We start from the raw sequence: 26006 nt of genomic DNA on the forward strand, positions 1-26006 counted from the left end.
ACATTGCAAAAAACTATCATAATTAGGCAGGGTTGGAAAGTTTTTGACAATTGACGGTTTTAATATGTTTAAAAAAAAAAAAAAAAAAAAAAAAAAAAAAAAAAANAAAAAAAAAAAAAAAAAAAAAAAAAAAAAAAAAAAAAAAAAACTTTTGGCATTGTATTTGACAATCGTCAAAATTTTTGAATCATGTAAATCGAATGGCGTTTTCATAAGCTACGGATTGACGATGCGCCGAAATAGATTGGGGTTGAATTAAGTGTGAAAACGTTGAATAGAACAATGTGAACAGTGTCTTTCTTCAAATTTCGTAGCAAAAACCAACATGGTAAGGAAAAAATCTCAATTTGGAAAAGGGAAAATTAAGCACTTTTTAAAAACACCCAATGAAAAAAGCACCTTTAAGGGCTTTTAAAAAACGAAAATAAAAAAAAAGCACCTTTAAGCACTTTTTAGAAACGCTACGCACCCTGATACATAACGAAATACTTTATTAAGAAAAATCCAAGTTAAAAATAGCATCATAAAAATGCTCTTTTTATATTTTACATTTAACGTTTATTCTTTACAATAATTTAATTCTCGATATTTCTTTTCACCCAACACACAATTAAATAACAAAAAAAAAAAAAAAAAAAAAAAAAAAAATTAAAAAAAAAATTTTNATTGAAAAAAAAAATTTATACACATTTTTGTAGAAACTGTTATCAGCTATTAGACAAGTTTTCTATACCTATTTTCAAAGTTACCTATCGTTAAAGTACCTATACCTATTGTACCTATCTATACCTATTGCTAAAGTTACTCATTTACGATTAGTCATATATATTTTTAAAATCAATGTGTCTTACCTTATTGTAAAGCAATCGAATGAGTTAGGACGATGGGAGATAAATATAACAATTGTTTTACTACGAATTCTAATCCTTCCTTAGTTTTTTTGCATATAAATAGAGAAATTAATCATATTTTACTGTTCCTTAGAAAAATTCAAGTGTCATCATCTTGCCTAGAATTTTGTTAGAACGTTGTGTGTAATATTTATTTTAATAAAAGGAATTGTAAGTAACTCGGGGACATGAACAATGCGCATGATCACGTTTTCCATCCGACCAATCATTGACCTTCAAGAACTTGGATATTGTCGACGAATCATCCAATTTCTTGGAGAGAGAAATTCTTCTGAGTTCTCGAATTCAAGAGCTTGGATCATGTAAACAGGCCTTTTACCCATTCCTTCAATGAGCAATAAAACGCTCTTAGCACAATTCTTTTTCCCCATGCACTTAGCTAATTAAGGTTGATTCTAATGCATCCTTTAACTTTCAACAACAGTCATGCAGAGTCATTTGATACCTCAAAAATAGCCACCTCAGTTTACGTAATGGGAAAATGTCCTTTGCATTTTGAAGTAGTCTCTACTACCGTATTTCTGGGATCCTATGTCATCTTTTAAAAATGTCGAATATCGACAGAACCATCACTTCGTTGGCTATCCATTCATGAATTATCTCCAATAGGTAATTATCTAAAATTTCTAGGAAAAAAGATGTAATAACCTTTTAGGGAATTAAGTAGGGGGAGACTCTTGTTGACATCTTCTAGTTTTGGGTGATTTTGCCAGGATACTCTCTCTGATATTCTAAATTTTCTCTTTCAAACCTTTCCATTCCATCATCATTAAAATTAGCTATTTCCAGCCATTTAATAAAGTTTATCTTTTGATTACAAGAACTCATTAAATAAATCCATTTCAGGCGAGCAAATGTTTTGCTTAGAATTTTTAGGATTTTTCAATAACTTTGTTTTCATTCATAAATTGAATGTCACGTTTCATTTTTTAAAAAATTTGCATATAATTTAATGAACAATTTTATATAAATATTGATAATTTTAATCCTAATACAAAAAATTAACATCAACTTACATTTTAATTAATTAAAAGAACGAAGAAATATTTTAAATGCAAAAGTTTCATAAAAAAATCCATATGATTTTATTATGCTCGTTAATTTATTATGCTCATAATGGTTTTATTATGCTCATTAACTGTAATAAAAATATATTTTTTAGAATTGGATAATTTGTTAAACTTAATTTATTGTATGAGGACGTTAATCGTACTTAAAGTAGTTTTATTTACTTTGTTTTTATCAAAATAATATAGGATTTTTAAAGTAATTATTTTGTGCTAATTAACATTTTCAGAATTTGGTATTTTTCACAAATATTTTTTCTGAATTAAAAGTATTAATTTCTTAAAATTTTAATACTGAAACTATAAATACTGCAGAAATAGGAAGAAAATGAAAATTCTATGCGTTTACTTTTTTACTTCTTTGTGTAAATTTATGTAAAGTTTTTATAGTTACCAAAATGAACCATGTGATCCAAGAAGCAACATACCTCTCCAGTACTAATATCTTTCTGCTAGCAGGGGTCTGTCCAGACATTTTGTGAAAGGTCCTGTTTTTGCAAAATTGTGAAAAAAACCATTCATAATTTGTGAATATAAAATAAACGTTAAGTCCCATTCTTTCAACCAGGGTCCTGCTTTTGTGAATTTGGGCAAATAGGGTCCTGTTATTGCTAAAAACCTTTTCAAGAAGTTTTTAAATTGTAAATAGATATCAGTTTCTGCTCAACAATTGCTGGTACTAAATTAGAGATGCAACATACAAATATTTGGAATTAAGCCTATACTGCTGAACGCAGAATATTCATTTAGGACGAATAATGGCTCACTCACTATACACACATGCGGACTCGCAAGTATTTCACCAAACCTGTAAATTGATTGGCGCTTTCAAACGCTTTGGACTGACGGTACGCTGAAATTGATCGTGGTAGAATGAATTGTGAAAACGTTAAATGGAAAAATATGAAAAGCACGTTTTTACATAATACGTGGTAAAAATCGACATTCCCTTTCATATATCTCATTTTCGAAAAGGGAAAATTAAGTACTTTTTAAAAACACCCTTAAAAAAAGCACCTTTAAGGGCTTTTAAAAAACAAAAATCGAAAATAAGCACCTTTAAGGGCTTTTAAAAAACGAATATCGAAAATAAGCACCTTTAAGCACTTTTTTAAAACGCTAGGCAGCATGTTAAATAACACAACTTAGTAATGTATCACTTTTAATGTGTTACGCATGAAGTAAATTTAAACAATTCTTAAATTTATAATATTTTATTTAAAAAATTGCCAGAAATTAATTTTTACTTACATAACATTCTAGTAATTAATTTTATGAATAAATATAAATTGATCAATCATTTATTTACAAAAAAAAAGTTATGATTTAATATTAATAAGAATGCGCACACGATGTTTGAAAAAGTAGAAATATTTTCTTATAATATTACATTTGGAATTTTAACTTAGGAATACTTAGTTTGTCTCGAACCGTCTTTCTTCCCCCCCCCCCCGGGAAGGGTTTATTCGATTAATAAAACAATAATGAAGATAAACAAATTTGTGAAGGGTTCGATTAAAAGATAAATTATTTTGTGAAGGGTCCGTTTCTATGAAAAGATATTTTGCGAAGGGTCTGGTCTGTTAACGCAGTGTTCCCCAACCCCTGGTCCGTGGATCAAATGGTATCGGGCCGCCCATTTCATTGAAACTGAATTTAAATTCTTAGGTTTATACCCCAAATTAAAAATATTTGTGCTCCATTAAAATTTTACTTTTTTTTTAAAAAAAAAGGCCCCAAAGATAGTGAAATTAATTTTTAATGCTTTAAAAAGTAAACAAAAGAAAAAAGAAAACCACAGCAACTATTTTCTCTTTCAATTAGTTTTAATAAAAAAAAATCAATCATCAAATAATTGTAAATATCATAAATCAAACACGAAAGCGCGGTGCGAAATTTACATTGGAACTAATCAAGAACTTCGTCTTCTCTCTCAATCCTGACTAATTTAACGTTCTAGTAAGTAAGTTAAGTTCTAGTTTAACGTTCTAGATACTTTTAATAATAACAAATACACATGTTACTAATTTAAGGTAATAGAAGCGTCAACTTCAACAAAAAAATCATAACTTTTCGGATAAAATAATTTGTTTTATTTGAATATGTACTATTTCTTTTATTCCAATATTATGGGTAATATTCTCGCATTTTGTAGGGGGAAGGGGGAAAACACCCTAATTATTTCCTTACTCGTATTTTGTATATCATCATCACATTAGAAAAAAAATAATTAAAAATTGTAAAATTTGTAACTGTAACTAGCGAAAAAAAGATCGATGGCGAAACCACGTGAATCTGACTCTTCAAAAAGGGGTTACTAAATGCGTGTTTTCATTTTGAGATTCAGTTGTTGTAGTAAATAGTATCGCATTAAAAATATTGGATTTTAAAAATTAGGTGAAAATCAATAGCAATAAATGCATAAAAAGAAAAGAATTCAGCAGAAAACTAAATTTTTTACTTCATTAGTATTTTTCATAATTCTCCAGGGTGCGTAACCAAATTAATCAAAAAAAAATAAGCACTTATTAAGCACTCAAAAAATAATTTTAAGCACTTTAAAAAAATATCATAACTAGGCAGGGTAGGAAAGTTTTCGACAGTTGACTGTTTTATCTTGTTTTAACTACCATGTCAAAAAAAAAAAACCTTTTGGCATTGTTTTTGATAATTGTCAAAAATCATGAAATTTTGAATCATGCGAAACGAATGGCGTGTACATACACTACGACAATACGTCGAAATAGATTAGGGTTGAATGAATTGTGAAAAAGTTGAATAGAACAATGTGAACTGTGTCTTTTTGCATAATTCGCAGCAAAAATTAACATGGTAAAAGAAAAATCTCATTTTGAAAAAGGGAAAATTGAAGCACTTTTTAAAAACACCTAATGTTGCACCTTTAAGGGCTTTTAGAAAACTAAAATCTAAAATAAGCACCTTTGAGCACTTTTTAAAAACGCTACGCACCCTGTTCTCAAATGAGAATCGAAAAATCATAAGCATTTTTTTCCCACTCAGATGCGCGAGAAAGGCATCTTTTGAATATAATTCTGCAGAAAAGATGAAAAATTTCGAAAATATTTGCAGAAAAGAAAACCAAATTTTTTTTAAACCCATCATCAAGTTCATTTTGAAAAAAAGGTTTAAGAAAAATAAGCACCAGGGGAAAAATTTGTGAAATAAAAAGCACAAGAATAAAAAACTGCTTTTAATACTGAACCACGAGGTTAATAATGAGACTTTAAAATTTTATGAATTCAACTGACGATTCAATTTGGAAACATGAGCTCAGATTAAAAATGTATTTGAATATTTATTAGAAAGCAACTAGAAATTACTTATAGCTTTATATAATATACAAGAATTGATTTCGTGATTACAAAAAGTTATAAAATTCGCTTCTGAGAAGGCTGAACTTTAATTCGTTAGAACTACTTCTAGAATCCAATGAATGCACAAAATGTATATTTTATATCCAAATACAAATGATATGTTTTCAATCATTTAGTGTTGAAATGAAACCTACATTTTAGTTAGCTTTTTAACTAATCACAAATTAGATTTTCATTTTAATTTCAATATGCAAGTTAAAAATTTACTTATATATACTTCAAGTTTAATGTTAAACTGTAAAATTTACAACGATTATTAATATTTAGCCCTGTTCTTAACCTGCAATGAAAATCTCCTGATAAATCGAGAGATGTTGGGAGGAATATTTTTATAAAAAATAAATAACTTTTAAGAAATAGCATATAAATAATTTGTCATTATTCTCAAAGTAAATTCGTATTTACAAAGTTCGTGTCTATGAGTTTAGTGTGAGGCAATGATATGCTTTGTGTACTGTGCTTTGTGACCGAAATTAACAAATACTGATAAATAAAAAAATAATTACAAAATACAAAAATGTTTCTCTTTCACTCTTTCCTTTGTTTTTAATTTTTAACAAAATAAAGTAGCAAATATAATTTGTAGAGAAAGTATTATTTATATAATATTAGATCCGTAGGTGGAGGGTGAAGTCAAAACAGAGGACTGTGTGGAATAGAATTGTGAAACAAGCTAAGGTCCCCAAAGGCTGCAGAGCTATAGAAGAAGAAGAAATCTCTATACAATAAGTGTAATTATCGATATTTAGAGCAATTTTAAAGTTGATAAAGAGTGAGTCTGTTAACTAGCATGAAGTGAGGACCGTTCCTCTCCATAAACTTTAAATTAATCCTTATGCATTAAATAAAAAATTTTTTTAAATATCTTACGTCTTTCAAATATTAACATTTATTTCAATCTTTAATCAAATTAAATTTTGATACATCAGCAGTGTGGTAAATGAAGCCAAAGTACTTCATAGATTGTAGAGCCGAAGAGTAAGTAAGTATATATATGCTAAATCCCGAACACATCCTGGACTATTTGGGACTTTCCAGAGAGGACATATATATCCCCTCTTCTGGTCTTCGATTTCCTTAGGGTCAACTGTCTGATGGACCTTGTCTGACTTCGTCAGACATTTGGAGGATAAGCCACAACAACAGCAGATATATGCTAAATAACAATCCCTTTGAAAATTAAAATATAGCATAAAAATTAAATGTCATTATATAAAATGACTATTATCATAATAATTCCATTATGTATTTTCCATATCCATGTGTGCTTCAGAAATATTTCCACATACTATGTTGATGATAAATATTTCGTTTTTTATTTAGTTTAAGAAAAAAATTATCAAAAAATTAAGAATAGGAAACTTATTATTATTAAGAATAGAATAGGAATTAAAATAATACTCCCGTTCCGAGTTCAAAATAGCTTAGAAAAATTTACATAACAGTTTTAATATACTGTTTTTCATTATAATGATGCATGAAATATTCAAATAATTAATGTTACCCAACTACATAATGATACATAATTAATTAACAAAATTAATAATTAGGGATGTAACGGAATATTCGACCCTTTTGCCAAATATTCAGTTGGACGAATATTTGGTGAAATACTCGGTCGAATATTTAGCATAGATTTATTAAAGAATGATCTAAAACCGTATTTTTTTATTGTACATTATTAGAAATAGTTTTAACACATATTTGTTAAGTTCTATAACTTGTTAACTTATGTTCTGAAAGACGCATGGAAAAGAGAAATTAGAAGAATTTAAACTAGTTTACTTCATTCAGTACCAAATGAGTTCTGTAATGCTGATTTTTTACAACTACATTCCGGCAAGTCAATTTCATCGTTTTTTCTACAATATACGTTTTAGAAAATTGAGATTTCTTTTTTTTTTTAAAATTATTTTTAAAAAAAAAAAAGTATTGCTCGTTTTTCTATTTTAACTAAAGTGAAGCATGTTAACGGAACGTTCTTATAGACTTTCTTTTTTTNTTTTGTCTCCTTTTTCTCGTACTGTATGAAATAGATAAACAAAATATTGTGATTCTCAGCATTAAAGTTGTAACATAACAAGTCTCAACGTAAAGTAAGTCTCAATTTCAAAACTGAGGTTAAGAACTATTTTTTTTTATTAACTTTTCGTTTTATCAGAGTTTTTCTTATGACAGCATTTTTTAAAAAGCGTATCTAATGAACTTTAATGGTCACTTTATTCGGAAAATACGGCAATGAGAGAAAGTTAAATTAAGATTTTTAACATTAAATCTTTCGTTTAAAAATTGAGAACGATATTCGTTTTGGTTTTTATACAGGTTTTTTTTTCCTTCAAAAGCTAGATTCTAAACTTCTCTTTTTATAGACGTTTTTCTTGTGATGCGGCAATTAATCAGGTTTTCTTGTAAGACATTAATCTTAACTTTTTCTTTAAAATACGGAACTTAGAAAACTGAAATGTTCAGCTTTGAAATTTTCTTTCAAAAATCAAGATCAATTTTTTTCTGCTTTGTTTATATATATATATATATATATATATACAGAGCTTATCCACAGTTNTTAAATAATTTTTGTGCAGTTCTGCTTTTTATATATATATATATATATATTCTTTTTTTAAAGCATTCTTATGATATTGTTGCATTTTTAAAAGCGTTTCTGGTAGACATTATCTGTATTAATGTTTTACGAGTAATTTTTCTTCCAGAAAATATTATTTTAGCATTAAAGTTTTATTTTCAGAATTAAGAGGATTTTTTTTTTCTATTTCCTTTTTTTCACTTTACTACTTTAGTGTTTCTTTTTTAATCTTATATATTTCTATTAAAAATTTTTTTTCTTCATCCCATACCAATAATACAACTAAGTTTTGATTATTTTTCAATAATGACTTATATCTATATAAAAAATAATATTTATTAATGATTTAAAAAAAAAAAATTATCTTGGGCCGATGTTTTTGGCCGAATATTCGATATTCGCCCAAAACAATAGTCGTTACATCCCTATTAATAATACATAAAACGATACGTAATTAATAATACATAAAGGATATGTAATCAATTATACATAATTAATAATATGTAAAACACCCAATTAATTCATAAAATAATTAGCTTTACCAATTATTGATTCTGTATCTTTAATGGGTATATCAGACGATGAAAAGTATCGGTAACGAAACCTGCAAGGGAATCGATCTTTCACTTTCTCCAAAAATTGTTCTATATTCCTAGTTTGCTATAGAAATCACGGTTGCCCCAAATATCCAGCAACTGTTGCTCTCCGTTGAGAGAAGAATTGCCTCTAACAAAGAGCAACTCACACTTGGACCAATCAGATCGTTTGCTTTTTATGACGTTTCAATTTTATGTAATGACGTATAAAAAAGGTAAATAAAAATGGCGCCGACGATGAAGAAGATGATGATCGGGCAAAGTTTTAATAATAACATTTACTTTTAACTTAAAGCATTAAAAATATTTTCACACGATAAGGTGACCATCTCAATGCAGTTGATATACCATAACAGCAACCTGCACATCATTTTAGTAGGGGTGAGTTCAGTAATCTATTTTCTAGATTTTTCTTTTAAAATATTTATTTGTTTTATACTAATGAAATTAAAACTTATTATAATTTGTTCCGATCAAAATTTTGATTACTTAAGATAGAAATAATTTCTATTTTTATATTTGTTAAGATTTCTATTGGAAAAGCTTCGCTTTGAAATATCCGTCAAGCAACTTTGTTGCATTATTATAACATAAAATATAATAATGATTGTATTTCTTTATTTTTAAATTTTACTCTTTATTTATAGTTGATTGTAAAAGCATGTCTTCGATTATTTTAAAAAATTATTTTAATTTTTTAAAATTATTATTAGTAAAATAATTATTTTATTGTTTGTTCCCTAAGAATTCTTTTAATTTTTGAAAAGCTTTATTTTAAAACAAGTTAGAAAACATGAGTGGCAAATATTTACCTTGTCTCTCACAAAGCTTCCCCATTTTTCGGTAATTGTTGAAAAGTATTAAAAAAAAGGTAGTAATATAATATATAAGAAGTAATTTTTAAAAATACAAATTCCCAATCCCCTTATCTGTTTCTACATTCATCTCCTCTTTTTTTGGTGTATGATGATTTGCATAATAATTTGTTTATTATTATTCAAAGTTAACTTTTGATACTTTACATTCATCTATTGATACTTTACTTTTCTATAATGGAAGTTTACCTTACTAATTTTTCAATATAATTTCATTTTTAATAGTCTTCGTTTATAAATGCAATTTATTTTTTTAAAACAAGTTTCAGCCCAAACATAAAAACTTCAAAATTAAATATACCTGCCATCTTTTATTTTATTGTATAGAATAATCTTAGAACTATAATCAAAATGTCTGTCAAACTTAAAACAGGTTTATAAGAGGTACCTGAAGACTTAAATGACTTCAAATTAATGGTATTCAATCTAATAATGTGTTGATTATAATTTTATCATGATAATGGATTCTTTTTTTTATTTCAGGTATTTTGTGGAATCCTGTAAGGTTCGCCTGGTGTAGGAGGAAAGAGATGTAATATTGTTTTTATGATTGACATTAAAAAATCAAAATGTAAATGAATATTGTTCTAAATGTTTCCTTTGATATTAAATGTGTTATTTTTTTAAATTTATTCCTGTATTATTTAAAATGCAAAACACGTTTAAAGCCTATAGCAAAATAATAGGGTACATAAAAAGTATGCTCTTATTAAAATATTGTTTTTTTCCTCGTTATTAATAAGTTATAAAGTTATAAATTATTACGTTTAATTATGAATGATGTATAGCATAAGACAAAAAGGAAAGCAATAAGGATCTCTTACATTTATTGTTAATTTTTTAAAAAAAACATTTGTACGTATTTCTATAATGACAATTAGTTAAAAATAAATGTGCCAAGTGCTAGATCAACGAAAATCATGCCAAACACAAAATAATGTGTTATATTATTTTATCGAAATGTGAAACACATGTAAAATGAATTTTTTGCAATTTGACAGTATGGAAATTATTTGCAAGGATACATCTAATTACAATCAGAACAAATGAATAACTTAGTGATAATGCCACAAGGAACCAAAGCCAAAATCAAAACTATCACGTTTAAATAAGAACATTAAATAAATGAAAATTGAAATATTTGAAAATTAAATACTATACCACATTAATTATTAAAGTGAAAAATTATTATTGAAATCGGAATAGACGAGAAGTCTATTTCTGTTTAATTGTTCGAAAAAATTTTCCACAGAACATTTGTAGCAATCAATTATAGTTGAAAAATATGCAAATTATAGTTACGGTTAAAATACTATGAAATGAAAATATAATTTAATTCAAATACAAAGATTAAAATTGAATATTTGTTCATTTTTATTTCTGTTTAATTGTTCTGAAAGTTTTTGCATTTAATGCATGTAGTGGTGAAAATTAAAGTAAATCTAATTGGGTATACTATAGCCTACGTCACAGGTTGTGTTATTCCTACAAAATTTAACCCATNAAATGACATCACTGTTTGGGGGAAGGGAGATGGTGGCTGTTGGCTGGTGTTTGTATGAGTTTGGCGATAAATTTCGTATGCACATGTGCTCGCTCGGAATTTATTTATTCCTTGTAAATGTTTACGTAATATTATGTCGTCGTTAGGGTAGGGGAGATAGGTAAATGTCTACTTCAGCATTTCAGACAATATTTATGTTTAATTGATTTAAATTCATCAAAGCTAAAAATAATGAATGTTTTTTTTTTCCGTAATACGTTTTTCTTTGTTTGTTTGTTTTTCCCTAAAAATTATCTTTTGCAGCTATGAAGTAACAAAAATTGAAATAAACATAAGCTCAAATTTACTCATACATCGGAATTTAGTTGTGTTATGAATAATTTTAAAAACTTTATAATCAAGCAACTGCAACACGTAAATTTAGTTTAAAGTAATGACAAAAATTCTGGGCTAACCCCCCCCCCCCCNCTCTTCCCTCCCCCCCCCCTGCATTTCTAGAACAGCCCCAGTTGCTAATGACGTAAAAGCAGTATAGTTTAATTTCACTTACTTAGATTCTAATAAAAAATTACCACAAAACTGTGCAAAATGTGAATATTGTCTTTATTACTCAACATTAATACCACGTGTAAATAGCGCTCATTTGAAAACTAAATATAAAATCTGTCGCCAAATTAAGATCGGTCGCTAAAATACTATGCAATACACAGCAAGTCCCTTCCCCAAACAGTGATGTCATTTTCGACCAATAGCGTAATCCGGCCCAAGTGGGAATTAATCGCTCGTAATTAACGTTAGAGTTAAATCGTGGAAGTTTTCAACGCTAACCACAATGCCTAACACTTGGCGAACAAAAAACAAGTAAGGTATTCTTTGGCCAAGGCCTAACAAATAAGCCCTTTTTTTTAACCACAATGTAAAAATTCATTTAAATAAATTTATCTACTAGAATGAAACTAAAATAATTTTTATATTTCTGGTGTTTTATTTTCAAAACTAATTTCCTGTCCCTTCAAAGAGTTATAATACTACATAAAGAAAAGTTGAAGGCATAATATTTTTGACTTAATTGAAATATTATAATTGAAGTTAAAAAAGTTGTCGATTTTCAGTCTCATTATTTTAGAAAACTATGCCCGTGATATACCTTATAGCAGATTAATAAAATCCTATTTATAGTTAAAACACAAAACAAATAGTCATATGTCATGCTTCTGATTTATTTAATTGTAATACAAAATTAAAACTTAAATAATTTTTTATCCCAGCTTCTGATTAATTGTTTTTATAGTTAAAAAAAGGCTAGTTTTATTCGTAGTTAAAATACTGAAAATAAGATTAGAATATCATGTTTCGATTTTAATCCTTTGAGGCAGAATTTTTATTAAATATATTATATTTTTAATAATTTTTGTATTAATTTAGATAAAAATTAGTAAAGAATTTTATACTTAATATTTAAATAATTTGTGGTTTTGAAATACAGCACGAGGCACCGAAGTTTTTTGAGTCAATCAAAGGTAATATCTTCAAAAGAAGTTATTTAGATCGAAAAAGAAATTGTTATTTACCATTAAAATTTCTCTCTCTAACTGTTAAAACCATTTATTGATAAATTTTTGAATATGAAGGAAAAAAGTTTTCTTCGAACTACTTTTTTTTAATTTTATATTTTAGTACAAATATAATTCCAATAATCTAACAGGTTGTTTTTTTAGTGTTTTCAGCAATTATTGTATTGTTTTTTTTATAACTAAAAAATACCAAAATATATTTTTACTTGTAATTAGAGAGTCAAAAAAATATATAAATATGTGTTCCATCTGCATCAAAGGGTTAATTGAAATGCAATAATTAAAATTGAACTACTTTTGCTTTCGATATCTAATTAATTGTTTTGAAAAGTTGCATGAAACAAAAGTAGTGGCGAAATATAGTGAAGAAAAAAAACATAACAATTATAGTTATATATACATAATAGTATAGTTAAAACAATTATATTATAATATTATATAGACAATTATATTATAGACAATTATACAGGGCTGAAGTAATTTTAAATGTAAGCCAATTACAGTGGGCTTAAGTAATTTTAAATATAAGACAATTATATTTCAAATAACTATATAAATGAAAAATGAATACCACATTATATTCCTGACTTCACTTAAGTATTGTGATTAAAATTGAAATAGTTTATACTATTACTATATTTATACTATTTTTAATTTTTCTAAAAACTTTTGCACACAACATATTTAGTAATTATATTACAGTTAAAAAATGGTTATTATAGAAAAAAAACAAAAAATAAAAATTGAATCCTATATCACGTTTTTGATTTCTTTCAAATATAATAATTAAAATTGAATTTCTTTTAATATCCATTAGTGTTTAATTGTTCTAAAAGAAATTGTAACGTTAAATTATAGTTCAGCAAATTATGCTAATGATAATTAAAATACTATATAATTGAAAACTTAATAGAATAGATTTCTGCCTGAATTAAAATATTTTACTTAATATTGAAATATTTTTGATCTCCATTTCTCTTTAAATGTTTTAAATTTTATGTATAAAAAACACATTTAGTAACAAACTATAGTAAAAATACTATAGACAAACACTGTAGTAAAAATGTATGACAATTAAAGTTATATATTATAGTATAGTTAAACCAATTATACTATATAGTTAGTAGAACTATATAGTTAGTTATTCTTTAGTTAGCGAAATATATAGTTGTACTATAAAGTTATATTAAACTTATGCATAAAAACACATGTAGTACAAACTGTATAATTAAACCAATTATACCTATAGTTAGTGAACTATATAGTTAGTATAATTATATGGTTAGTGCAAAGCTTTTGCATAAAAAATACATACAGTAACAAACTGTAGTAAAAATACTGTAGACAAACACTGTTATAAAAATATATGACAATTATAGTTATATATATAGTTAGACAATTTCACAATAATGTTAGACAATATAGAATTACTATAGAAAGGAACATAGAATACCATATCGCAGTGTTTCCCAAACTTATGACTTTTGTGTACCCTTTCTAAATTTTTTGTAACGCTGTGTACCACTAATAAAAAAAATTATGTATTTTTTGCTGCAAAAAAATTGCACTAAAGTTAAAAATCACAACTGGCTGTTGACACCACTAATTATTAACTGTTAACTCTGCAAAAAATAACCAATAGAAAAATACGTATTCGTAAATTTTCATGGCTATCTTTGTTTTTAAATAAAATTTTTTGAAATTTTCTTTTGTTGCAAGATATTTCGCATAAGAAAACGTACCCCCGCTAAACTGTTCCTGGGGGTACGCGTACCACACTTTGGGAAACACTGCCACTGCCATATCGTAATCCTAACTTCATTTAAGTATTGTGACAACATTAAGAGTAGCAGCCTAATTATTACAACTTTTATTAAAATGTTTATATTATTTTTTTTATGTTGAAGTGTTTTAAATCATATTTATTAAACTAAGAATCATTGCAGAGAAGCTGAAAATTTGCTATCGCTGAGAAAAGTCGGCAGTTATAATGTAAAAATTTTGAAAATGTAAAATCTTTTCAATTAAAAATAAAAACATTTTAAAAATCTTCCATTTTACATTTTTTTAAACTGATGAATTTAAATTAAAATAAAATATATATTGTAGTCTGTGTCCTATTTATTGGGGAATATTTTTTAACAGGTGAATCCGAATTAAAATAATGCGATAATGGGGTAAATATTAGGTTTACGAGAAAGCTTTGTGAGCGAATATTCACAATTCATTTTACAATAAAGCAAAAGGTTCTTTTATTAAAGAAGGTGGTATAAGGTATTTACCCTTTAACTCAATGGTAATGTTCCTCTGCAAGAGTCTGAGCAAGTGAAATTTTTGCCGGGTACCCGGAGCTGGCGGAGTTAAAAAATTTAACGATCACAGGATACATGAACCCGGCAAAAATTTTGGACTCTATACATCTCTAATTGAGAAGTCTCTCTTTAACAAGCTCTGCTAGTTTTTGTTTTAGTTACTCATTCAGATATTTTTTCACAATATAATACAAAATTAACTAATTTTAAATATCGAAGTTCAAGTATACTAATAGATCATCAATTCCTTCTTTATTGTCAATTATACTTCCAAGATATGAAAACTGTTTATCTTTTCAAGTTTGTTAATTTCTAAGAATATGTCATTTAATTGTTCAGCATTAATTTTCAAAATTTTAGTTTTATTTTGGTTGATAATAAGCTCAATTTTCACTGTCTCTATGTTTAAAATGTTTGTGTCTGTTTGCATATCTTGAAGGTTATTAGTTAATAAACATAAGTGAATTCCATAACGTCGTGTGATTCATTTAATTATGATGTGCGCTAAGTTATTCGTTGAGTTATGAGCTCAAGAAAGTGAGATTGGTGTTTTTTTTTTATAAAAATATGAATTAACATGAAGCTAAATAATTAACTTACATTCAATGTTACCAGGATGAAAATTAATAATAATAAATACTACTACGCCACCACCCCCTAGGGGGCGTTAGAACTTAATGAAAAATTTGTACAACTTGCAAAATAAAACTATTTTAAATATCAAGTGGCACTTTAAAATTAATTATTTCCCTTTTTAAAAGAATTAAAACCTATTTAACATTGAGGATTACTATACAGAAAACAACACTTTGCTTGCTGTTTTAAAAAATTGCTACACCAAAAGATTTTTTTTATATATTTGAAATTCAAACTTTTTTTAATAACTAACAAACTACTTCCATATTCTTTCATTCATTATGAACAAAAAGTTACAATAGTTATCGACTTTTAAAATTCTACTTATAAATTCGGAGCAAATATTTGCCACACCAAAGAAGTAGTTCATTTATGTTGCACTAGAGCTGCACAATGGGCTATTGACGACGGTCTGGGAAACATCCCTGAGGATGATCCAAAATCTATTTTGATCCTCTGCAAAGGGGATAGCACCCCCGCTTCGGTAGCCCGACGACCTTCACGCAAAGTCGAACACTTTACGGTAGAACATTTTAACGAGAACCAATACCGCACACCCTCGGTCCCTACGCAGACTGATCCAAGTGGTCACCCACCAGCACACTGGCCGCATCCAGTGATGCTTGACTTCGGTGATCTGCTGAGAACAGTGTCTTAACGATCAACCCACTGCGGGACTGTCATGACAAAGTATAGTTTCTTTTTCTAATTATAATGTAACAATGAGCCTTGCTCATCCTTGCATGGATATCCATATCATTAGATAAAATAGATTTTGAGACACAAACTGTAAATTAAAAAAATTAGATGAGTTTTTAAAGAAACTATTACTCATTAAAAGTTTTAAAAACCAAAAGCCCACTGTTTATATCGTTATTTTTAATGGACGTCAGATTTAGTGGATTTCTGAGAAAGTTATTTGTAGATACGATTCCAAGATCAATTTTGTTAATAAAAAAATTGTTCATCATTGAATATTTTTCAACATATATCGATAAGCGTAAACTTATTTGCACAGTTTCAATAGACACAGCACGTAAATTGGCATTGTCAACATTGTTACACTCCCCTTTTCAGGTGCATTTAATTGATAACTTTGCCCCCAAGCATCTACACGCCACTGGTTTGAGAACGCCTGATCTAAATTAATTTAGAGACATACTAACCTTGTCAGTCTCTGACAAAAGAAACTGAAATATCCTTGCTTTCCTCCTTCTTTATTTTAGTGCCAGGGAAATTTGTGTCTGGTCTCAATCGTTCAGAACTATAAGAGAGATTCAAACTTAACAATGCATTAACAAAAGGTAAACAATACATTAACAAGAATCTGACACAGTTACATGCTTAAAAAGTTTATGTGGGCCAATCTTACAGTAAACAGCTGAGCAGATACGAAGATCGCTTTTTTGTTAACACGAAAATGATCTACTACAGACAAAGATTAGTAGCACAGCATGTCAATATGATATTCGCCAGCAGCAGTCACGTGATTGAATTCTGAGGCTCCAGATTCAAGGTTCTGTATTTGTCATTTTATTTTACCAATAAATCTTACTCAAAATAGAAGTTTCGCTAATGAAACTTTTTATTAACTGATCGTGTTTATTTCGGGAAGATTTCAGTATCAATATCTGCGCCAAGACAGTGTGGCGCTAAGTCAAGACAGTATTTTTTTAACGGCAGTGGCTGGCGAAAAACTAAGGAAAAAATAATTATAGAAAAGGACCAACTCGACAGGTCCTATTTCTGAAATGGATCAAATATTATTATTATTATTTTAATTTATTTTTATTACAGAACTCCTCCAAAGTATAACATGAGGCTTACAGATGTAAGTGGCAGTACAGATGTAAGTAGTAAGTGGTAAGTACAGATGTAAGTGGGTACAATTGTAAATTTAGAAGGAGAAAAAAAAACAGCGCAAAATTCAAAATTTAAGTTGTAAAAAAAAATTGCCTTAAATATTTTGGTTTTCAGTGTATTCAATAAATATATACGAAACAGGTGGCCAAGAAATACCTGAGTGCCTCAATTCCTTTTTTAAGCTTTCTCTTTGACTTGAATATAAGTTACAATAAAATAGTGTTCTACAGTGTTAACTTCCTCACCACAAAAACACACTAAATTGAACCTAAACAAGTAACTGTAAAAATTTCCGTGTCCTGTAAGAACCCGAGAGTTAATCTAAAGTGAGTGAGAAATTTCCTACACTTCTACCGCTGAAAGGTAGTTGGAAAAAGTCTTTTAGTCCTCACAGCTTTCGGTGAAGATAACAATTTAGTGCTCCAGTCCAAAACAGCTTTTTCTTAAGCTGCATGTTTGCCAGTGTGGCAACGGGATAAACACCGAAACATCAATACCATCTGTTATTAAAACTCGATTTCTGGACCAATCCTAGATTATAACTAGCCCAGAAACATTGTGGGATCTAACTTAAAACGGATTAACTTGTTTTTTCAGTAAACGCATACAACTGAGTATGAGCGGATATACATGTTTCTGAAGAAGAGAAAAAAGCAATCTCTTTAGGTTTCTACTGCATTCTAAGCAATTGCCTCTTAAAATAATAAAAATTTCCAAAGTTTAACCCTTTAATGAGCCATTTATTTCTAGTAAAGGTAAATTAAAGTATTTTTGGAATTGAAATAGTTATAAGAATAGTAATTGACATAAGAAAAAAAAAACTCATTTAGTTTATAAAAATGCCATTTTTTTGGTGGTAAGTATATTAAACACGACCTATTAATAACTTATTGACTTTTATTTATAAAATAAATTTTATAAAGAAAGCTGAAGTTATTAACAAATGGAAACCTAAATTTAACCCTTTAATGGGCCCTTTATTTCTAGTAAAGGTAAATTAAAGTATTTTTGGAATTGAAATTGTTTTAAGTGATTTCAAAATTTTAGGTTTTACTCTNTCATTTAGTTTATAAAAATGCCATTTTTTTGGAAATATATTTAACATGACCTATTAGGAACTTACTGAAAAGTTCACCTTAGACTTAAAAAATTGGTGGTAAGTATACTTACCACTGCTTTAGAAAGGGTTAAGCGAATTTCTAACAAACAGATAATGATTTATATCGTTGACGGGAAAGTATAAAATTTGAACAGAAATGATATAAATCGCTATAAAAGCTAGAAGACAATTTTCACTTACAAAAAAAAAAAAAAACCTGTTTTAAAATGTATATAAAACCTTGTGTTTACGAATAAAGAAAGTGAAGGAAATAAAAATATGACCACCGAAGCCGACATCTTCAGGGGGTACCGGCCTCGGAAGCCATAAAACAAAACCTTTTCTATTGAGAGAGAGGCAAAATTAAATGCCAAAAGTAACTCTCTCAGTACCCCGAAGGTTTTGTATAAGTCCAGGGAAAAATACATAAAACCAATTCAGAAAAGAATCTTTCTGAATTACTTTCTGAAAACGAAGAAGAAAAAAAATAAAAAAAAACATAACAACTTTGTTGAAATAACGTGAAAAATTATTAAGAAATACACTAAACACAAAATAAGAGTTGAAAAAAAAACGTTAATATTCATGGTAATAAAATTGTATCATGGAAAAAATACATCTGTATCTTGGTTAAAATAACGTAAAAAAATACGATATAAAAGAAACCAAACACATAATTTTTAATTGTTACTATACTTAGATTTTACACTTTTATTTTTGTTTCTATTTCAAATTTGAATGACAGAAATTCAAAAGTTGTAAATAATAGCGCTTTAGTCATTGGGTACAGTACGGTGCTAATTTTTAAAAATTTGTTTTGTTTAATTTGTTCAGTTTCGTTAAGTTTTGCTAAATTTTAAAAATACATTGCGAATTCCACTGAGTTTCGGGAGGTTTAGATATATGATCCGATTTTCTTCCAGATTTGTCATATTTTCCTGAAGTGCATGAAACTACACGCATGAAATAGCGCAACACTTCAAAGAATGCGGTGATTTTTCGTGTTTTCCTTTTATGCCGACTATAAATAAACCGACTTCCTCATCTTAATACTTCTTCCTATCTTCCCGTTCGTTATGGTTCAATGAATTCAAGATGAGATTTTTGAAAGAAATCGATTAATTATTTTTTTTCTTCTTCACGTATTTAACTTTTCCCCCACTATCATGTGAATTAAATAAAATTAAAAAAATTGCATTTCATACTAAATTTTGGTTAGTGTTTTTGAGAATTTATTTTATGCCATATTGTTTAAAATTTGATTCATGTTTAACTACAATGCTAAGACATCCAAAATAATGGAAATCGATTCTAGAATATATTAATGTAATGAAATATGGATCTGGAATCTAGATTTGAAATTCTTCAATTTAAAGGAATCCGGGCATGGAGTTATACAATATTAAGGAATCCGGTAGTTTGGTGGGTTTACGGTTAAAACAAGCAACGCAAATTTCTCCGATTTAAGATAGAGATATTTGAAATATTTAAAGTGATTGTAAATTTTACGATTAACAATTTTACTTTTGATTTCATAAATTTGGTTAACTGTAATTTTGGCCACCAGCATATCTAATCAATTTAAACAAACATTTATGATCTGTGAATTCGGCACAGGGATGCCACGGGAGACAAAAAAATTTAAGAAGCTGTAAAAACTCTGCTCTATTATTATTATTAAATCTATCTTATTTAATTTTAAAATAACTGCTACTCTCGTGAACTACATTGCAAATTATTCATAGTTCATGTTAGAACATGCTATACATTCACTTCGAATATTAAGTGGAAAGAAAATTGCTAGAAAAAGTTGCTAATTTTAATCTCTTTTAATAGATTTGTGCTTTTTATTAGTCACCACTTATACACTTTTAGTCGCCCGTGGCATCCCTGAGAGTTTTTTTTTTCAAATTCCAGCCTGTGTTAACATTTCGTCAATTAACATTTCATTTACAAGGCAGATTTGTTGGCCACTCTTTCAGGAGCGCCACATTAGGTGGGCCAACGTTGCTCTCGCAGTAAGGACAGATAGTACAGAGAAAGAAAGAACACCCATGCCCTGCCCGGGATTCAAACCCCGAACCTCTCTGATGTCCCTGAGAGTAAAAAAGGGTTGACTAAATTAAACAAATCCAGATTATTTAAACAATTATTTTGCAACCACTTTAAAGTATTTAAGACTGCTTGGTCTTCCAGATTGGTATATATGCAGTTTCTATGCTGGTATTCACCCTTTTTAACCTTTTGGTTACGGATGGTACAACTGATGATCCAGAGCAGTGGTTCCCTACCGTTTTTTACCCACTTGTCCCCCTCTAGAAGTTAATTGACATTAATCGCCTCCTTTTTTTATTGAAAAAAAAACATGCATTGTTGCAAGTGAGCATCAATAAATTTAAATATATGTTAAATTTCTCTGATTTGAATTAAAATGAAAATGATGAAGCAATTTTATCCCGTCACTTTAAAAAAAAATTTTGAAAATATGTGTATCCCTTACACTTTTTTTTCTTCAAGAAGAGGTGATATTTAAAGCGAAAAAGTTGAAAGAGTACATTTATTTTTAATTTATTATTTTTTTAATGTAATATGAAAAAATTTAAAACGTTAACAACTAAAATGAGAGGAAAAAAAAATGAAAATTAGAAAACTCAATTGTTCATTTTTACCCCTTCTATGACTACCTTGTGCTTGGTGAATTTCAGTTAAAGCTTGAATATCAGGCTATACGTTCATTGGTCTCACAGGCTCATAGATTTCCTTTAAAACAAATGTCCAACCTACATCTTTGTTTTGTGAAAAGCTGGATGATCAAACTAAATATTCTTCCTACTAATTATGGTGACTGGAGCCAGATGAGGAGCGTTTCGCTGGCTTTTTTTTAATTATTATTAATTGCAAATTTTTCTTTTGAATACTCATCGCCCCCTGATTACCCACCGGAGGACAATCGCCCTACTGAGGAGCCATATCGCCCCCTATAGGGTGATCGCTTCCAGGTTGGGCCAACTAATCCGGATTAACAGATGCTATCAGGCGCCGTAGATAAAAGGTTAACAATATATTAACAATATTAATGCGAGATATTCTGTTGTGATCGAACATTTCATTTCATAGTATAACGATGCTTATTTGTTAACTATGCCACAAGCAGTGCTCGGAAACACATTTGTGCATGCATTATCAGGTCTGTACACAATTACGCTTTGTCAAAATGTTTTATAGAGTCCTCCTAGACAATTAAAAACTAAAGCTATCAGAATTTTAGTAGTTTTGTCACCATTTTTAAAACCATTCATAAAAGAGAGGATGGGGCTTGATTGTAATAACTGGGCTCCTCAGACCTTTTTCTGAGCCGTCCTGAACTTGTTTTCTCTGTGTAGGACGAAGACAGGTACTTAAGTTTTTAAAATTTGGCAACAAAAACACAGCTACTTTCAGCGCAGACGATTTTCATCAAAATTCAAACATTTACATGATCATCTGCGTTTATAGAACATCAAAAACTGTGAAGTTCCATTTACTGAGATTTTTCGAAAAACTTAAGTATTACGTAATTATGGATTTATATCGAAGGGATTTCAGAGCCATGATTTTTTTATGACTTTCGACAAAGTTTGACACAGAAACAGTGTAGCGATAAAATGAAATCGATGTTTGGTGGTGAAGCACCATCGAAGGCAACGATTTACAAGCTCAAAAGAACGCTCGTTTGAAATGGTGCCAAGAAATCTAAAAAATTTAAATCAGGAGCCTGAAAACATGTGTAGTATATCATAACGTGCGACGGAACCTAGATTTATTCCTATGAACCAGAAACAAAACAACAATCCACTGTTTGGGTGTTTCCAGATGACCCTAGGTCGACAAAAGTTGTTCGTTCAAGGAGTGCTTTAAAAGAAAAAGATTGCTTCTTTTTCGGTAAATCTGGCAGTATTGCAACCGTTCCTTTGGAGAATCATAGAACAGTCAATGCTCTTTGGCATACCACAATTTGATTGCCGGTAATAGTAACAGATGTAAGAAAAAACAATTCAAACCTCATTTTGCATTAAGATAACGCAAACTCACACAAATATCGCTAAATATGGATTTTTTGAAGCCCGAAAAAATCGAATTGATGACTCCGTATTCATCAGACTTAGCACCAACTGACTTCTTTTTATTTTTGGTTATAAAAAATAAAATGCGTGGTTAACAATTTAACAACCCGGAAAAGACAGTTGAAGCTTACAAATGCCATGTTTCTGCTGCACCACATTCAGACTGACATAAATGTTTCGAAAATTGGTTTATTCGAATGCAAAAAATGTATCGATGCTGCAAGAGAATATTTTGAGAAGCAATAAAACATATACTTTCGGTAAAAAATTATTTCTAGTATTACTTTTAAGTACTGCCTCTCGTATAAATGACGGCAAATGGTATTACAGAAATGAGAGACAGAAGTACCAATCAAGATTATTTAAGATCAAGGTATGAAACCTACAAGTCCCTGGCCAAAATATTCGACACAAAAAACACTCACTTGGTTTTTTTTTTTTAATGCTGAAAACAAAGATGTGTAAAGGTGTGTAAGATGTGTATGTGAAAAAAAGTCAAGATTGTAAAACTCATGACTTCACTGTAAAAATTCTCCCCAAAAAAGACTACAATACAAATTTTTAAATACTTTATCCAGAATTTCATTAGTTGAATTTCTTAGTTCCCGCTTTTTTCTTTCTAATAAAATTAAAATAGAGAAAATTGGCTGTAACTAAGATAAAAGTGATAGACGTTAAAAACTCAGTCATCTACCCTAAATACATCATTTTTTTACAAAAAATTAGTCAAACTTTAAACTGGCACCTTCATTGTAAAATTCGTCCAAAAAAATTTAAACAATTATTTTATTCTTTTTTCAACTAGTTCTTTTTCACGAAAATTTATAATAAAAATCAATGACGTCATGGCAACTGCCATTAGTCCATTTAACATGGAATGAGTTTATGTTGATAAAAATAAATACAGTCAAACCTCGATTTCTCGAACTTGAAGGGAGAGGAGAAAAAATTCGAGATACCGAAAATTCGAATTATCGAAAATCGCATGTTATCGATGGTAGAATAAAGAAAAATGCCCTTTACATAACTTATTTACTATTCCGTATTTATTCTAAAAACACACTTAAAAAGATTCACTTGTTGTTTGCTTTAGCGATGCGTAAAAAAGTTTGTCTATAACACTTTCTAAGTGAACTATAGCTTTAAATGCCTCCTCTGACATATTCGGCTGCCTCTCAATAAATCTCTTTACAGTGTCCACTGAAGAAAGTGCTTGTTTGAGAATTGGTCATGATTATGAAAATTAGTTTCCTATTCTTAAAATTTTTTTGGGGATATTTTTTTTATTTTTAGGAAAAAAATCTACACTATTTATGGGAAAAAAAATTCAAGTTATCGAGGGATTAGAAGAAAAAAAATCGAGAAATCAAGGTTTTTTTAACGTTGAGTGTATGGAAATTTGAAGGGAATATTTTTTTCTTCGAGTTATCGAAAAATTCGTGAAATCGAGGTTCGAGTTAGCGAGGTTCAACTGTATAGTTAAATATACTTTTATTGTTTCATAATATGGTCTAAATCAGTGTTTCCCAAACTTATGACTTTTGGGTACCCTTTCTAAATTTTTTGTAATTCATAAAAAAAAAATGAATTTATTTTTTACTATAAAAAAATTGCACGAAAATATAAAACTACAACTAGCTGTTGCACACCACTAATTATTAACTGTTAACTCTGGAAAAAGTAGCCAATAAAAAATACGTAGTCTAAAAATTTTCATGACTAGCTTTGTCTTTAAATAAAAAATTTTTAAACTTTCGTTTGTTTGTTGTACGTACCCTCACTAAACTCATCCCGTACCCCTGGGGGTACAGGTACCACACTTTGGGAAACACTGGTCTAAATAATAACTAAATCCAGTTACAAACTAATAATAGAATTTCTTTTCCTTGTGAAATCATTCAGCACAGATCTTGAGATTCTTTTTCATTTTAAAGTCATTAACTTATATTTAAGATATAACTTGTCACATATTAAAGTATAACCAAAAAGTCATTTATGATAAATTAACCATTAAGTTTTACATTTTTTTAATAAATAAAAAATAGTTTGTGGCTGAAAAAAGCAACATTTAAAATTATCTTGAAGTTTAAAAAAAAAAAAATTACAGGGCAGCCAACATTCTAAGCTTATTGGAATGATTTTTGTTTTAATGGTATCAACGTTTAAGTTTAAATGATTGATTTTTTGTTTTGTAAATTTGATTTAAAGTTATTTTCCCACAACGAAATGTAAATGTTTCTAAAGTTCATATAAAACGTCACTTTGTTCCAGCTCTCTCGTGGTGGAGCTTTTAAATGTTGGTGAATTAACCAAAATTTCAGAGAGTTTTAGTTTTAAGTTACCAATGTGTGAAATATTTGCAAAAAGCGTGGTAGTGGGCAGCCCTGAAATAGTAGCGGACAGCCTGTCTTCCTTTTTCCTAGACGTTATGCCCAAGATAATAAGGGTATTGTTGTAGGTATATAAGGGTATTGTTGTCAATATTCAGCAATAATGTAACCGCATTAAATTTTTTTATATATAAAGTGTAACAATTAAAGTATTGATTGTTAGCAATCTTTCTTTTCGATTCCTTACTTTTCGTCAACTCATCGCCATAAATAATTTCTCGTTTCAAATTGCAAAAACTAGCTTAAAACCATCCCAATTATGAAGAACTGTCTTTTCCAGATTGTAAGTAATACTTCATTTATTTTAAAAGCTGTTATTTTAAATTTTTTAACATAATGTCATATTTAAACTTTGCACCATTATGGCACTATTATATGTGTTAATAAAATGTTACCATTGATGTTCTATCGCAAAATCCTTTTTTAAGCGATATTTGAATAACTTGTAGAATACATGTGTTTACTGAAGTCCTAGTATGAAAAACTATCTCATACGAAATGTAATAGAAGCAGGCATTTACATTAGGCTATTGCCAACGGTCCGGGGAACATTCCTGAGGACTATCCGGAGACATGCAGTCTTAATTTTGATCCTCTGTAGAGGGGTTTGCTCCCCCGGTTCTGTAGTTCGACTACCTTTGTGCAGAATCGAGCACTTAGAACAGCTTAACCGATCTTCTTACCCTCGATATCTTTGCAAGATGATCAAGATTATCACCTACCAGTTGTCAGGGATACTTGACTTCAGTGATCAACTGAGAACAGTGTCTTACGATCAGTCCAGTGTAGGATTGGACAGGCCTGAAAGTGAGATGGAAAAGAAAAAAAAACTGACAGCAGAACCATTTCGATAATAGATGCTTTTCGGGAGGAGTAAATCTGTTCTTAACAATGAACAACTATTAACTGTTTATTGCTATTAATTTATTCTTGGGGAAGAAGCAATCATATATACGTAATTCACAATATAAAAAATAATATTGGTATTAATGGAATTGGGTAGACTATATTTAAGGGTGCCCCTTGATTCTCGCCAGGTTCTAATTGCGGTTGATCGCCAAGCTGGGTGATGTTGAAACCCAATCGTGATTCTGATT

General features: G+C 28.8%; 1 protein-coding gene and 1 long non-coding RNA gene across 12 annotated transcripts in view; one reads left to right on the forward strand and one right to left on the reverse strand.

The window, feature by feature from the left end:
- Window positions 1-16755, reverse strand: part of LOC107450601 (serine-rich adhesin for platelets) — a 126983-nt gene extending 110228 nt beyond the window's left edge. For 7 of the 11 annotated variants that reach the window (XR_011637816.1, XR_011637815.1, XM_071185650.1 and 4 more), the window contains exon 1: window positions 8500-8639. The gene's annotated coding sequence lies outside the window, so the exon portion shown is untranslated. Of the gene's footprint in view, window positions 1-851; window positions 981-8499; window positions 8640-16620 lie in introns of those variants that run through there. The other 4 variants (XM_071185648.1, XM_071185644.1, XM_071185643.1 and 1 more) reach the window with 3 other exon arrangements.
- Window positions 8676-10056, forward strand: LOC122269742 (uncharacterized). Its single transcript, XR_006225363.2, has 2 exons — window positions 8676-8934; window positions 9912-10056. It is a non-coding gene; the product is annotated as an uncharacterized lncRNA (long non-coding RNA).
- Window positions 16756-26006: the final 9251 nt, after the last annotated feature.

Source organism: Parasteatoda tepidariorum, chromosome 9 (genome assembly GCF_043381705.1).
Source record: "Parasteatoda tepidariorum isolate YZ-2023 chromosome 9, CAS_Ptep_4.0, whole genome shotgun sequence".
Lineage (NCBI taxonomy): Eukaryota > Metazoa > Arthropoda > Arachnida > Araneae > Theridiidae > Parasteatoda > Parasteatoda tepidariorum.